Source organism: Struthio camelus, chromosome 1 (assembly GCF_040807025.1).
Source record: "Struthio camelus isolate bStrCam1 chromosome 1, bStrCam1.hap1, whole genome shotgun sequence".
Lineage (NCBI taxonomy): Eukaryota > Metazoa > Chordata > Aves > Struthioniformes > Struthionidae > Struthio > Struthio camelus.
In genome coordinates, this window is record NC_090942.1 from 82,706,911 (window position 1) to 82,723,795 (window position 16,885).

General features: G+C 43.0%; 1 protein-coding gene across 19 annotated transcripts in view; it reads left to right on the plus strand.

The window, feature by feature from the left end:
• The first annotated feature begins 7,750 nt into the window (after positions 1–7,750).
• Positions 7,751–16,885, plus strand: part of FAR2 (fatty acyl-CoA reductase 2) — a 155,670-nt gene continuing 146,535 nt past the window's right edge. For 3 of the 19 annotated variants that reach the window (XM_068953626.1, XM_068953580.1, XM_068953558.1), the window contains exons 1-2: positions 7,796–7,892; positions 12,593–12,828. The gene's annotated coding sequence lies outside the window, so the exon portion shown is untranslated. Of the gene's footprint in view, positions 7,893–8,055; positions 8,556–12,592; positions 12,829–16,885 lie in introns of those variants that run through there. The other 16 variants (XM_068953574.1, XM_068953567.1, XM_068953555.1 and 13 more) reach the window with 10 other exon arrangements.

Genomic DNA, 16,885 nt, shown 5'->3' on the forward strand with positions numbered 1-16,885 from the left:
GGGGGGGGAGAAAACTCTAAAGGACTTACAGAATTTCTGCTGCATTCTCTTCTCCTCTGAAGAAGTATATATTTCCTGCAGCAGGTGATAACAAGAGTTACCCAAATAATCTATCTTTCAGATATGTCTTTATGAGACTTGGGTATAGATCATCATAGGAAGTATTGTGACATTACAAAGCAAGCAATCCTAGAAATGTGCAGTTGATGTAGTTCTATGAGTATACATAACACATCAGCAAATGGGCCTTGCTGAAGGTTATGAGGAGTCTGGAAACTTATGTTCATAGACAAATGAAAATATTTATTCATTGGAGTTGTTTACCCTATGTAATCCCAGTGGTTAAGTAGTATACCCTCTGGTTCTGCCTAATCCTTGGGAATGCTTTTACATGCGTTCTCTGAACCCTCACATAGCATCTTCTGTGGTTAACTTCATTCTAACATCTCTGGCCAGCTAAATTTGCATTCCATCCCGCAAACACTAACAGATACCTCTGTTGCTGCTTGGTTGGACTTCAGATGTACAATTTGCTTAGAAAACAACAGAAATGCATTGCTCTGAAGGACAGAGTTGACGCATTCCAGCAATCCTCCATTTGCTTCTTTTCCTCTCCAAATGGTGTCATTTCACTGAATGACACTGTAAGGTCCATAGATGCCATACATTGTCCTTTTAGTGCTCCAGGTATTTCTATCATTGTTCTCCAAGAATGGGACTGCATGGCAGAGATACCCTTTTACAGGACTACGTAAATCTTGAAGAATCTCACATCTGGCAAAATATTCTTTACTTATCCAGAGGAAAGTTAGAATAGAGGCAATATTGTGTTATTATATAAATACCAGAGCTTAATGGTTTGGTACGTTAAGGGATGAAATTCAGAAACAAGGCTGGTACAGCCTTATTGATTGAAAGAGGATTTGTGCTCATTAGCTTCTGCGCTGTTTTCTGAAACTTGAAAGGGCTAAAGGCTACTCATCTTGTTAGAGGTTGCCTTCAGAACTGTCTTGCCCTTAGCTTATCGAAAAGATTTGTAGGACTAATTTGATGTGAATGAGGTTTATTCACTTTTTCTGAATGCGGGTCTCCCATCCTTCTCTACCTTCTTTCCCCTACTGTTCTGTCCCCCACATTGACCAGCTCCTCCTGACAAAAAGAATGTTTTCTACCCTTGGCAGGAATATGAGGTGAAGAAAAGCATTTCTGAGCCAGGAGTTCATCCTAGCAGTAAAGGCAAGGTGGACAAAATGCTGCTTCTTTCTCAAAGCAGGGAGCTATTGGATAAACTTTCACTGTTTATTGGGGTGTCTTACATCTGTAGTTTTCTAAGCAAGTAGTAAGCTTCATTATTTATAACAAACCTGAATAGAAAAAGTCAGTTTCTTTGCATTCTGAAATTAATCTTTGATGATTTTTCTGTGAAGCTGAGCAGATATTTTATTTGGCACTTGCAGGAAGCTGTGCTAAATGCTCTTTCTTTAGAACAAATGGGTATGTCCCTTTCTGAGATCTCTGTAATTCCAGGTAAATTTAAGTTTCTATTCTTTTCCTCTGGGCTTTCAAAAATATTTGTGACTTGTAAGTAATAGATTACAGGACTTCTTTGAAACCCTTCTGGGTTGCTGGCTTTTTAAAATACTCAGCTAACCATGTCAGCTTTCAAACACCTTGGAATCACCATCTGTTAAATAACTGCTGTTAAATATATGTTATCTGTTAAATAACTGCAAGACAAAGAGGTTGCTTCTTGTGACTGACACAACCCATGTTTTGGAAATATATTTAAAAAAAATGGTAACAAATCTACAGTTGGACCAAGTCAAATACTTCCTGCATGTCAAATTTACTAACAACTTCATGAAATTTGACCTGGCCAAATTACAATGTTACTTATTGACAGTGATCTGCATAGTTTGCAATGGTTCTATATTTAAAGCAGGAATTTGGTTTTATTATTCCAGTTTCTTAAAGAAACAAAGTTTATACAATTACTTTGTCATTCCCTCTATCAATCCCAAATATGGCCTCCACTCAGTCCCTTACATATTTGGAGAGGTATCAGACAGCTGGCCACTTGGCACACACAAAACTCTGGACTAGCTGAATCTGTTGCTAAAGCAGTATGGGATGTTAGAAGGTCGCACTGACAAAAGAGAACAAAGTGTACCTGTCATCCTGGAGTGAGTTTGTTTTTTGGGGTTGTTTGTTGTTGCTGTTGTTGTTGTTTGAGATTCTACATGTGAACCTGTTTTTAGCTATCATGGGAACTTCATGAAAAAATTTTGTTCAGTTTTCAGCTTCCCCTCCTACCTCTGCTGTGATCCTCTAATGATTTCTTAAACTTCCCAGACAGTTGTAGCTGATCAAAATCGTCTGTCTTCACTTCAGCTAAATTATAAATTTTCAAACAAAACTATATGTGGTTCTTTAATTATTGTTAGATTTTTCTTGGAAAAATGCATTAATGTGGCATTATTATTGAGGAGACATATCAGGAAAGAAAGGGTAGAAAACTGATGGTCCATCATACTTACTGCCAAAGCACGTGACATGACAAGAGAGGCAATTCAACAGTGAAATAATATTTCAATGAAAACAAGACAAAACTAGATAACACAAACACTCAGGCATTGAGTTCTCTCAAAGGGTATTTCAGAAATGATACTTATTGTGTTAAGTTTGATAGTATTAAATGAGTCCTTTTAACTAAAGGAGAGGCCACAAAATTATGCATCAAATGCCCTTAGGAAAACAATTTCTCCCAGATTTTATGAATCATTCTTTGTAATGGCTGGTGTATTCATTATTCTGATATAGCTTGCTTCTTCAAGCAACTATAAAACCAGAAACATTTTAACTATGATTTTTTTTTTCTTTTGGCTTGGGGAAAGACTGAAGGCTATTTTTGCACGAGCCTCCCTCTTGATAAAAGGGTTGTGTGGCAAATGCAACGAGGAGCAGCAACAAGATGAGCTGTGTGTATTCGATAAACAACAAGCGACTGGCAGCATGACCTAATCCTTGCCTTTCTGAATTATCTCACATGCGTCTCAGAATGTATTGTGACCAGATCCTGATCCTGGCTCAGCAAGCCTTTGCTAGTAGCATGCCCCAGGAGAGTATAAAGTTATTTTGTTCTGGGTCTGCTTTTGGAGGGATATGTAGTAATAGTCTCATCATCCTGGCTGCTAGATTTGGGTTGAAACCAAGATTTCCCCATCTACTAAGTAAGAGAGTTGCTGAACATGTGACATTTTAAGCTGAGCTCTCTTCTAGTGTGAACAGTATGTGCTTTAGGGAGGGCACAACAGGGACCTTCGGTCAAAGATGTTCTAGCTAGTCTTTTAAGACTGCAGATGAGTACTAAACTAGCTGCATGTTTGCAACCAAGTGTGGGCACCAGAGTTATTGTCATTGATGCTTACTGTTAATAGCAGTGAGGTTCCTTAGTTCTTAATTTTTAAAAATGCATCGGAGTATGTGATGTGTCATAGAGCAGCTTTTAAACTGACCAGCTGTTGTGGGACTTTTTTTCTAGTAAGACTAAGAAATCCTACAGAAATACGGCAATTAGTTCATTTACATAACTATGAATTAATGTAATCTCTTAAATTGTATTCAGCCCCCCCCTTTTTTGGTGCAAATGAGCAGGTCAAGCTCTTCACTCAGCTTCTAAAAGTTAACATTAGTTCACAAGTTACATATGAGCCAGCTACATCCAGATACAGCTATAGCCCTGCTAAGATAGGATTTGTTTGCAAGTGGTTTATGAATGACTTGGAAGTTTGTTGTTACATATTTAAGTTATTACTGCATGTAAGTGTTTCCTTGTTTTTGTGATTCTAAGGCTTTGTTGCTCTTGATGTTTCCAACTTTTTAATAATATTAAGCTGTGCAAAGGAAACCTGAAAAAAAATAGAGTTGGGGGGAGAGGGGGAAGGTTGGGGTCTTTGTCTTTTTAAGGAGACAGTTTGTATTGTTAAACCTGCAAAAGATGCAATTTATTCCCTGTTCAGCTGAAGTGCGGTTCATTCTGAATCTTTAGACTAGTGTAGCATGTTATAGCATGTTATTCAAAACAAAACTTTTCATGTCTAAATCATGCACATGCATTTGGCATGTGAAGGAAAAAAAAAAAGCAAAGTCCTCACCAGGTGATGTGTATGACCTGACATACGTTGAAATGAAATCCTGGGCTAAGCTTGGTCTACAGATTACAAAAAGGCATCATTACATATGGTGCAGATCTGCAGTTGTAACAGAAAGACTACTGATCTCATAAGAATTAAGCCCCCCAACCTTATCGAATTTCTATGAAGCAACTATAAGGCTCCTTAGATCATCATCCATCAAAGATGAGGGGTTTTATACCAAGGCTAATGTGTCCCAAAGATATTCAGTTACGTGTTTCAGACAGTTAGCTCTTTCATCTTGCTCTTCTAACCCTAGGTAATGTATTAGGCATAAAGTTAGGACACACTGTCAAAGAAAGTGAGGGAAATGCAGTGCTGATTTTTTTTATACTAGTTCTGCGGACTTTTGTCAGACATTGTCAGACAACTTTCCTTAAGCAGTTTTGCATCAAATAGTTTAATGATAGTTTGATGTAAAATTAAACTTTCATATTTATATGCCTTCCTTATACTACTTACAGTAGAAGTTTGGTTATATGCCATCTTTATTTAACAAGCTCAGTTTCAAACCTTTAGTTTATGCTTAGGATAATTTTTCATTTGAGTGTGGGACTTAGTATTATGTACAATTCAAGAAAAACTACAAAAAGCTAGAGCAGGGCTCTGGCTTTATGAACTGCCACAACCTGACAGTTCTGGAAACTTCCCACTCTTTTGTTCCTTCCTCATCTGTGTGATAGAATCACAGAATCACAGAATCGTTTAGGTTGGAAGGGACCTCTGGAGATCATCTCGTCCAACCTCCCTGCTCAAGCAGGGCCCTCTAGAGCATCTAGAGCCCAGGATCACATCCAGACGGGTTTTGAATATCTCCAGGGAAGGAGACTCCACTACCTCTCTGGGCAACCTGTTCCAATGCTCTGCCACCCTCACAGTGAAGAAGTTTTTTCTCAGGTTCAGATGGAACTTCCTGTGGTTCAGTTTGTGCCTGTTGCCTCTTGTCCTGTTGCTGGGCACCACGGAGAAGAGGCTGGCCTCATCCTCTTGACATTCCCCCTTCAGATACTTGTACACGTTGATGAGATCGCCTCTCAGTCGTCTCTTCTCCAGACTGAACAGGCCCAGCTCTCTCAGCCTTTCTTCAGAGGAGAGGTGCTCCAGTCCCCTCATCCTCTTTGTAGCCCTCCGCTGGACTCCCTCCAGTAGCGCCATGTCTCTCTTGTACTGGGGAGCCCAGAATTGGATGCAGTACTCCAGGAGAGGCCTCCCCAGGGCTGAGTAGAGGGGCAGGATCACCTCCCTCCACCTGCTGCCAGCACTCTGCCTCATGCAGCCCAGGATCCCCTTGGCCTTCTTGGCCACAAACACTGAAACACTGGCACTGAAAGAGCCAGGCTTTCCAGCTCAAGCAGTGTAATTAATGATGGAATTCAGGTTACTCAAGAAAGAACAAGGAAAGCTAATCTCTCTCCCTTGTCCCCGAGGGCAGAATACCTCAGAGCTTACTTTTTTTCACTCCTTCTAAGGTGTTGTGATGTACCACTTCTGCCACCTAAAAGATTTTTTTTTTCTTCAGTTAAGCTTCTAGTCTTCCTACACCCCATGACACATACCCTTCTGTTCATCAGTTCAAAGGGTAGCCTTTTAGCTTGGAACTGCATTAATGATTCCTTTTTGTTTCTTCACCTCCTTAACCAAACCATCAACTCAACTTTTTCTTGATATTTTTGGAAAGCTGTCATGAACTCTCTCTGACATGTTACGTGTTTAATGTCCTCATTGGCCTTTAGTCAGGAATTGCTCCTCAAGTCAGCCTGCTTTTTCCAAACTGCACAAATGGATTTCTATAGGTTTGCAGATCTGAATGTATTTTTGCTCCCATGCAGTGTTTCTTGATAATCATCAGTTCTTGCAAATATTCTTTGAAGTGCTCTGCTCGGTTTCCATACGATAATGCTAGCAATAGTTCTCTCCAATTCTGTGCTTACTAGAAACTTTCCTGCTGGCTATTTTTCAGTGTGCAAGACTACTATCTTTGATTAAAGCCATCCTTGGTTACCTATTCTATTAGTCCACATCTTTCTCTCCTTGTTCCACATTTTGGTGCCAAGTAGTGGCCCTCAATTGACTGTTCCAGTATGGCTTTTTTGGTTCCACATTTTGGTGCCAAGTAGTGGCCCTCAACTGACTGTTCCAGTATGGCTTTTTTGGTTTTTTTGGTTTAGACAGAGGCCAGGTCAGTCTATCAAAGGCAGAGGTTTATACTACAGAACACGCCTGAGATATAGGCAGCCAAAACCCTGTTTCCTCAGAATTATCCTAGCAATCATCAGTCCCTTTCAGCAAGCAGCTGGCACTTCCTTGGGTGAGAACCACTTCCTGTGGTTTGTTTCTTGCAAGTTCCTTCCTGCTACATCTCAGATAGATGAATCTCAAATTCTTTTGCTAGGGGAGGTAAGCAGTTGTTCCTTGTAGGTAAAAGGTGAAACTGAAGCGAGAGCTTCCACTCCCCTGGATAGGTGCTCTAATCCACTGAGAGAGCACCTGGTATTTCTGGGAGCAGCAGCCTCTCTTCAAGTGGCTTGCACAAGTGGTACAGTCAACATAACCTACATCTTTAACAGTTATGAATTAAAATGAATTAAACAGGGGATTTAATAGGTGTAGTGTGGAGAGCTGCTGACCTAGACATTGTGGCAGGGGAAACTTGGACATTTTATGGACCAGACTGTGCTGTAAACTGGACATCGGACTCTAAGACTAGAGTGTCACATTAGGAGTCACGGTACATGCACTTTAAGAATGTTAGTCTGAATGAGGTAGGAAATGTGAAGGCATACCTGCTTTGTGGACACCAACTAGTCTTAGTCTTGAACTAGTAGCATCCAGGTGTGGGAATGACCATGCTCAGGGAGTTTTTGTGTGGAAATAGCAGGCACCTGTAGTCTACAAGCATCAGTAGGATTAGGCAGTGATGGAGCTAGGAGCTTGAGAACTGCAGTTTTGGGTGTAGGACCTACTTCTTTTGTCCTGATGACAGCTGTGATATCAACTCAGTCATCAGTGGGTGACTTACCTAACTGCTCTCTTTCCTCCTCCCCCACTAATAAATTGAAGACAGTAATTAGACAAATACAACTTTGTAAAATTAATTAATGCTTGTACATACTACAAGTGTCGTGAGATATAAAAGTGTCATTTCTTGTTGGTTCACATACTGGGTTGAAAAACTTGCTGAGGACAAGCTTCTACAGCTGAAGGGAGAAAATGAGTATTTGTGGCAAAGGCTGAGTAGCTGCGTTGCATGTTCTCTGTTATACACAAATGCTGTAGCTAACTTAAAATACTGGTTTCCCAACCGTATTTCCGTATATAACGTTCTTCCTGCTGATCATTTTTTTAAGCACAAAGAGCAATTCGGCTTTACGGTGAAGAGGGAACGGTGTGGATGCAAAATCAGGGCGGGGTGTAATAACCTTGGGGGAAGGGGGAGGGAACCACTTTCCCTGCCCCTCCAGCGTGAGTTTAGAAAGGCATCCCGCTCCCCCTCTCCCCGCCCGGAGGCGCGCAGGGGCTGCGGCACGCCGCAGCTCTCCGCGGCGCTCGCCCCCTCCCCTCCCCCCCCCCCCCCACTGGCGCTTCCTCCCTCTGCTGGCAGCGCCAGGCGGAGCCGGGGAAGGGGCTCGGGGAGGCGCTGCGCGCCGGCCCCGCAGAGCGCGGAGGCGTCCGCGCCGGCGGAGCAGCCCCGGCGGCCCGGTAAGGAGCGGTGCAGGGAGAGGCCTTGCGCGGAGGCGGGGTGGGGGGGGGGGGGAGCGCTCCCTTTTCTTGCCTGTTCTTCTGATTTCCTCTAAGGGCTGCTGCTGCCGCATGTGTGGGTCCCCTGCGGCAGGGCTGGCGGGCGGAGCGGGGGAGGCAGGGTCTGCGGCGGGAGGAGGGCGGACAAACGCCGCTTTGCGTTGGTGCTGCTGGGCGATGCCGGGAGCTGCGGGCTGCAGGCGCGGGGCGCGGAGCTGAGCCGCGCCGAGGATGGCGCCTCTGCCCCGGCCCCGCTTCGCTTTCCCTGCTCCTCGGCTCCCGCTGCACATGGCCCCACTTGCAGTTTAGCCTGGCGGCGCGAAAACGGGGGTCGGGCAAGGCGAGACCCTGGAGAAGAGGAGCCCGGGCGGCCTGAGCCGGCGGGCATCCCCCCCCGCGGGCGGCAGCCGCGCGGCGCGAGAGGTAACGGAGAAGGCAGAGCGGAGGCGCTGCTCCTCCCTCCCCCGGCCGGATATATAGTGTCAAACCCAGAAGGGGAGGAGAGGTTTGTAATTTTTTTTTTTCTTTCCTCCCTTTCTTTGCCGCCGGGAGTTGCTTGTGTACTAGGGGAGGTAGGGGAAGCGATCTGGAGACAGGAATTGGTCGGAAAAGCGGTAATTAAAGGTAACAGCCTGCTGGAGGGAGAAACAAAAAAAAGGGGGGGGGAGGGGGGGGAACAGAGGTCGCTGCGGAGGGAATTTGTGTTGCCTGGGGAAGCGAAAAAGACGGGGGCGGCCGGGCGGGAGCGGCTGGACGCGCCCTGTGGGGGCCGGGCCGGTACCACTGTCCCGGCGGCAGGACCTGACCCAGCGCACCGGGGCGGCGGCGCGTCAGGCGGGCAGCGAGATGCGGCGGTACCTGGTGGGGTCGGCGCTCTGCGCCGAAAGGGCGCTGCAGGGCCGGACCCCTCCCTTCCCCTTTCCCCTTAAGGCTCCCTGGGCTGGAGCTGCCCCCTTTCCCCCAGACCCGCCCTGGCTGGAGCGCCCTTCCCCCGGGCTACCCGGACCGCCAGGGGCTGGACTTCCCCCCCCCCCCCTCAGGGCAGGGCGGTGGCCCGGGCAGCGCGGGGAGGGGGAAGAGCGACAGCTCCGGCCCAGTGGCGCTTCGGCTTCTCCTTCGGAAAGTTCAAGTTGAAGTGCAAAGCTATGAATGAAGCAGGGAGCGTTATGAGCCCTGATTCTCCCACCAAGAAGGTTTGCTCAGGAGTGTGATGTTATCTAAAAATAGGGAGCGCTGATACGCCTCTAGGGGAAGTTTGCCCTTTCTGTTTTCCCTATTATTAGGCCCGTAAATAAAAATGGGTGTAGTATATGGCATAGCAGTGGCTTTAATTGTGTGAGAAGAGCTGGTATTCTGATGCTTGTTGCTGTTTCTTACATCTCTTTATGAACAGGAAATGACTTAGATACCCCTGCTACCCACCCACGTGGCACCACAAAGATTTATCCCAATTTTTTTTACCAGCTCCTGTGAGATTATCCTCAATTTTCTAGAAATTAGAGGCATCTGACCTTGCTGTGTCTTGTGCAGTCCTTTACAGTAATGTTGTTACACAGAATAATTTACTTTTACATGTTTGCCTCAAAGCCTTTTAAGGGCATAGCTAGAGAAGAGAGACAAATAACTAATGACAGGCCATGATCTTGCAGTAGGAAGCAATGAAACTAAATGGGAGATGCTTACCCAGAAATAATTCAGTCAAAACACTAGTTTCACATCTTTTAGACTGCAATTTTGATTTCTGTGAATTTCATTATTTGGCTAGAAAGATGTCCCCCAAAATTCCATATCTGCTCTAACCCTGGTTCACTTGAATGTATATTAAAATAAGTGTAAAACTGAAATGTCAGGGGGTCCCAAAGATTTCATAAGACACGTAGCCCTTCAAAAGCTTTTAATCCCAAAGCCACAGGTTTTGGTGCATTGCTTTAGAGCTCAATTTTCTGCATGTATTAGTCTGAGAACCTTCATCTCCACTTGAGAAGAAGCTGATTGCAGTTCAGAGATGTGCTGTTAGAGTTTTTTATTTGCGTCTACCATACAAGAGCATTATTGTTTTCTGCTTACTTGTAATAATGTGCTGAAACAGTGTTCTTGAATAGGAAAACACGAGTTCTGTTCATGACTGTATAATATACCTATCTTCTTCTCTTGAAATTAACTACATAGTTTTAAAAAAAGCCTGATGATTGCTTTAAAGGAGAGGAGTTGTAAAATCCGCCTGTGTTATAGTTCAGTACTTTATTGTCCAGAAATAATGCAGTCTCTTCATCTCATGTAAGCATGCTGTCAAACTTACTAGAATTTTTGTAAAAGTAACATTTTAAAGCTTTTCCTTTGTGTGTGGGTTTTTTTTTGTTTGGGGGGGGGAGGTTTGCCTAGACTAAAATCACAGGAAACTTCAATACGCAGGTGATTAGGATGGAAGATTTTTGGGAGGGGAGGGGGAAGATGCACTCACTCAAAGGTACCCGAATTAAACATAAAGCAATAGCAGAATTAGGCCAACCTTTTACTATATTTAGAGGATGTTCAAGGAAGCCTCTGATACTGTAATGAAGCTGCAAATTCCTGATTTCTGCAACTGTGGATTTCAACTCTCTCTAATCCCTATTAAGGCTAGTTTAGGTTAGTGATGGGGAAGTGCAGTTTTAAAACAGTGGTTAACAGTCTTGAAGAGCATGTAATAGAAACCTGAGTAAATAAAAACCTTGTCAGATGGATGAAGAAAGAAGAGTCTAGAGATGGGCTACCGGAAAGGTGGTAGGGAATGGCCTGTTGCCGGAGGCAGAGTTTGTGGCTTTGTTTTAGAGATGGCTTTGATAAGCTTCTAGCTTTCCCCCAAGACGGTCTGGATCTGTGATGTGGCTCACCATGCAGGTGGGTGGTGGTGGTGGTATAGAAAACAGGGTTAATGACAGGGTGGAAGAAACACAGCAGGCAATGGGGAATATGGATATTATGAAGGCACAGAGATTGACGTTTGGTTATGGTACAGTAGAGGAGCACAAATGAGCAGCCAGTACCTTCAGCAACCTCTCTGCTGGTGCTGGTTTCCAGTCCTGTGGCAGAGCATAGACCCTTGCTCCAAGTGGGCAACCTGCAACCTTGGAATGTCGTTGTAAGAAACTTCTCCTCCCCCCCCTCCCCCCCAAATATTCCACATAGGAAGTTGCTAATTCTGATTCATTTGCATGTTTTATTTTCCAATGGCAGTTCATTTTGATCTATACAAGGGGTAGATGATATAAATGAGGGCACAGGGAAGGAGAAAAAAGTATCTGTCTTGAAATGTGAAAGAGAAGATGGACCCATTTTGCTTGATGATACCATAGATCTCAGTAGTTCATAGAAGCTGAAGGGCAGTGAAGACTGCGATAGTGGAGTTGGAGAAATACTCTACCATCTAATGCTTGACTGATCTGAGGAATGTTCGTTATCCTGTTTTTGTTGTATAGGGAAAGGTTGGGGATAATTAATATAGGGGATAATGTTAGCTCTACTCTGTATCTGCATTGTTATCCTGTTATTATTATTTAAAATAATAGCATTCTTATTTCCTAGTACTTCTAGGCTGAATCTTATTAACTAAGCCTGAAGCACTTCTGAGAAGGTTCCCAAGGTCAAACTGACTCTCAAGAATGTCAGATCCAAAAAAGGCCCTGGATCCGCAAAGGAGGCTTAAGAAATGAGAGCTTGAATGTTTCAGTGCTGTTCAGTGGAACTGGCATTATCTTAAGTTATGTGCAGTAGATCCAAGGAAGAGTTAAGCATCTGCAGACATACCTAGAAATGAGCATTGAGTGAGGTGTGGTCACTTTCCTGGCATAACAAGCTGTCACACAATAGCAGTTCTTGTCTGGGAGCTGTTCATCTGTATTAACATGATGCTGTGCTTTAGCTACCAAAACTTGCCCCTCAGCAAGGCAAAGGGTGTGGTTCGGTGATCATTTTAATTTGACATAAACGCAGGCTACTGCCAAAGGGTCAGCGTGTCGTCTTCACCCCTGGCTACACATTTCTGATCTCTCACTTGTGCTGGTACTATCATTTGTGGCCAACTGCAAATCCACTTTTGTTGTTGTTGGCTTGGTTTTCAGTTGGATGAGTTCCTGGGTCTGACTCAATGCATGACTAAAACGCACTAAGTAGTCAGCAGAGACTTGCAGTTGGGAGAAGACTAGGCCATTGCTCTCAGTAGGAGTCCCATTTATGCCAGACTAAAAAGATCATGGAACTGCAGTATGACAAGCTCTGGCTCAATGCTACGTTAACACTCCTGCATGGCTTCCAGATTGGATTTGGCTTATATCTGGCCGATTTGGAGCATGAGGAGAGAGGTACCTGTCTATTTTCGTTTATCTGTGAAGACATATTGTGACAATGCAATATGCCAAGCCGGTGCAAAGCTAGCCTTAGCACGAAGTTAGTGACAGAGGAAACTTGAAGGACAAAAGGTTATTTTAAACATCTGCATCCTTGAAGGAGGTGAGGCCTTATTCTGGTGGGCTAAAAAGTGTCTCCCTCCACTCAGAACGTGGAGCTCTAAATTCAGCTTTCCACCCTCAACCACCACTCCTATTGTTTCCAGATCTGCCGGTCCTATATTTAAATTGCAAATTATTTATGCTGCAGTCCATCTTTTTGTTCTGTATTTGCAGATGGCCTGTACTGATAAGGCCTCAATTGATGGCATGAGTTCTTTGGTGCTGTGATGATTATCAACAATAATAATTTCTCGGCATGGGATGATCAGAGCCATAGGAAATAGCCATGGAGAAGTATTTCCCTATTCAGATCCCCCTTGTGAAGTCTCCTGAACTTCAGTGAATCAGTCTCTGGACTTGGACGCAGTGCCAACATCGGTTGCCAAGCACTGTAGCATCTCAACGCTTTGGTATGCAGCCACATCTGGCAAAAGTTTTTTCTTTTGCTCTCACTATGGAGTTTATATTAAAACAGAATTCTACATAAATATTTATATTTTATATATTAAATTATATTATCAGAATTGTCTTTTATTGTATTTTCTCCTTCTTGTTTTAATTTTGAATGATAATCCCATAACTCTTATTTTTAACACCGTCTGAGGTAGAAATTTTATTCTGGGTTTTTATTTTTAATTCATGCTTAAATAGTGTTTTAAAAATTCCTTTAGAAAATGTACTTAGTTTTGAGTGATGTACAGACCATGGTGTCAAAATTATGGCTTATTAGGTCTTTACACACTAAAATAGTCAATCATAGACTCTTGTGTGTAGGCATATAATTCATGTCCTATTAGTAATTACTGGAAATTCCTTCCCTTCCCAAATCTTTGGGTGCGTTTGTTTTTGTTAAGGCATGAGGCAGTATTGAAGGTTTTGCAAAAAACCCCTGCAATTTGACTATAATCGTATTCAGTTCTAAGCTTATATTTAGCTCCTTTTGTAAGAGTTGACTGTACGTGTGTTTCTCTTTGTGTGTACCTATGCTTAGGCAGTTGCCAGCAATTACAGATTGCACAGAGCCCAGCTCTTCCACCCATGCTCCCAGAAGAAACTACACTGTGCCAGGAAAATACCCTATTGTGTTTAACTCTATTATTTTCTGCTTGCTGAGAGTAACTTTTGAGCAGCTATGCAGGAGAGGTGCATATTATAGGTTTTCCTCATACTGAATTTCATTTTCAATCAGTTATGTTTGTATCTACCATCTACATATGCTCCGAGAAGCAGCAAGTTGTCCTGTACAAGTTAATAAAACAAATGCAAAAATTAATGACCGGTTAATGCATGTAAGAATGCCAGGACTGGTCACAAACCTGAATGCTTAAAATTTACTTTCTAAAGCTGTGGTTCAGCTTTGCCTTATCCAAGCCCAGATCCATCTTACCAGCATGTGATACTCTCTTCAGCTCAGATCACATCTTATTTCGTGTGTGTTCTTCCTATTTCCATTACTGCTATCTCAATTTTAGAATCTGGCCAGTAATCGAGTATTTATATAAGAAGGGCTTTATTAATTTTATTACAGTGTTCCAAGGTGAATGGCAATTTCACTGTGGTATGCTGCGCAGACTACAAATGTAAGCCTGTGTTTCCAGCTTTGAATGGCTTGTGCCTACCTTTATCAGAAATTCAGTTTTCACAACTGTATCTGTTATGGTGTATGAAACTGGGACCAATTGGACAGACAATTCCCTTTTTTATTTGACCTTCCTGAAAGCAACTATAGAAACTGTTCACTGAAGGAAGGAAAGGTTCCCCGATCTCACTGCTGGTCCTGTAAAGAAGGTGGATTTATTTTGCAGCCAATGGTTCAGGAGAGCTTTTTCTTAAAAGCAAGATTGGGCAATTGCAGGAGAGCTGCACAGTCTCATTCATGGGATACTGAACATAAATGCACTGTGGTAAATCCTACTGTTACTAGAATATTCCTTCAGAAACTCCCTTGATACTGTGAGTGGAACTGTGAAGGTGTAAAATGACTGTAGTTTTGTAAACAATGCTATGGAGGACCATGAGGGAAAGATCCTGACAAAACTGTGCACTTATTTATTGACATTAAATCAAACAGATTTGGCTTTGAAATAATCCGAGGAGCAGATATGGTATGTAGTAAAGGTGCCAGCCCCTTTTCAGGACCTTAATTCCTACAATACATGTTCATAAATCCTGTTAAGAGAAATTCTTAGGTTATTCACAAAATATGTAGGTATTAGCAGAGCACAGTGGTCTTCTAAAACCGTCTTTGAAATGGAGTTAACAACAGGATATATTAATTGCCTTGGTAGTAGCCAAAGGTGGTACCACTTAATGAGTCTTTGGTGGTATATGAATTTGTCTGAGTCGTCTTCAAAGATAACTGTGATATCTCAAATGAGAGTTGCAAGTGAGCCTTAACTAGTGGTGTGCTATGGCTGATGCAATGTGGCAGCAAATGACAGCCTCTGAATGCTTTCGTATCCTGTGGCAGTGGTTGCTGGCATGTAAGCCAGCACAGTTTTAAAATCGATAGCGGGGCTTTGCTCCTTAAGGACAAGAAATGATAACATTGAGAAGATAGTAGCTTCAGCAGTCGGCACTGTTTCAGTGAGCTGGGTTAGGCTAGTTTACTATGTAAAGTAGAAAAGGGGTCTGGAAACCAGGGATATGGGGGCAGTAAAACTATGCAGACAGAAACAGCTTGGGACTTTTTTGCACAAACACCCTGTTTGGGTGAAGCATGCTGTCCTACAGAATTTTGGGAGCATGTTGTCCCACAGAGATGTTATTTTACGTTATCACTTTGCCATTGTTGATTCCAGTTGTATCATTGACTACGTGTGTAGACTTAATATTATCAGTCATATAACACTTATTTGGAAAATTGCTTTTCTGTTACTGCTCTCATTTCAAATACTGGCCTATAAAAGAAAAGTTTGTACCTACTCTCTCTGTTTTGAGATTTACTATAAATAATTGCGGACCTCTGAGCTTTGCTCCCTACTACAGTATCACTCTGTGACTAATCATACAAGGTTATTCCCCACTTGTGAAAGTTTCCCCAGCACAATATCACTCTGTGACTAATGGCACAAGGTTATTCACCACTTGCGAAAGTTTACTCAGTTTTGGAAGACTGTATTCTCTTTCAGTTTGCAGAAGCATCTGAGATGAAGTGTTGCCTCATTTTTCACCAAGGACTTGAGAAACAAGAGCTAATGTTTTCAGCAAGGCTGTAAGGGAACGCAGCTGTTTGGGTCTAGGTTCGGTGTTGGAGCGCTCAGCTTACTCTTTAGATATCCTTTTTAAGCGTGGTCAGAAGTGATGTGTTCAGAAATGCTTCCTAGAAGCAAAATGGTCCTGATGGGTAGTGAACATCCCCAGTTCTAGACTACTAAAACCAGGAACACTCTGTCCATTCTCTTTCAGCAGGGACCAGCAAACACAGACAGGTGGTGTGACTTCTGCCAGGTCATCATCTAGCTAGCTAGTTTGTATTGATGGCTTGTGCCTGGGTGGGATTGAGCCGTGAGGCAGAAGCAGTTTGGAGGTGTGCTGAAGAACGCAAGTGAATAAGCTTTACTGGACCTGTCCCGGCTCTGGGAAGCCAGTGAGAGCTGCTGCTGCTGGTTTTCTCTAGTGAGGTGAGGAAGAAGAGGTTGGCAATGACTGGCTGTACCAGTATCATGCTGAGACAGTAGAACAGTAGAGCCAGAGACGCTGTTGCAAATCTTTTCAAAACCATCTGCTTTTACCACCTGTCATTGCCTATTCACAAACATGCAGTCTTAGTTGACATTAATATTAAAAATCTTTCTCTTTAAGTATAGACTAACGTAGTTCTGAAATTCCTGCATGACATGTTCATAGCTTAGTCAGGGAACTATAGCAGTGCTCTCTCTTGAGAGAGAGAGAGGGAGGGACTTGCCTGCCCAACATAAAACACTTTCCGATGTCTTCGCGCTCATAGTACTGTCAGTGGGACTTACTTTTGTTATCAGCTGATGTGAAATGGATGGCATGATTCTGTTTAAAACTAACTTTAAGGGCAATTTTGAGGATGAAATTCTGTTACAGAAGCAGTCCTTGGCAAAACTTTCACTGGATGTACTGACATCAGCTTATTTGTTGCTACTAGCTGTAAGTCAAGGGGATCATCACAGTTCGGGACTGCCTGCTAAATTTCCTTTGGCTATTGAACTAAACGTCATTACTGTAAAGCACCCAACTCCTTTGTTGGCCAAAAAATTCAGGAGGAGAATGAGACTGTGTTGATCCCTCGGCAATTGATAAGACAGGCTAGATAAGTGCAGGAGGAACTCAAATTCTCAAGTATTCACATTTCTAAATTGCATATGACAGAATTATATCCTTAGACATTCCTGGCTTAATGTAACTGCAGTCTGACTGCTTTATTTTTGATTCTGCAGACAACAAAGAAACAGTTTGCTTGCATTTCGGACAGATATCTGTTTATACAAACTCAGA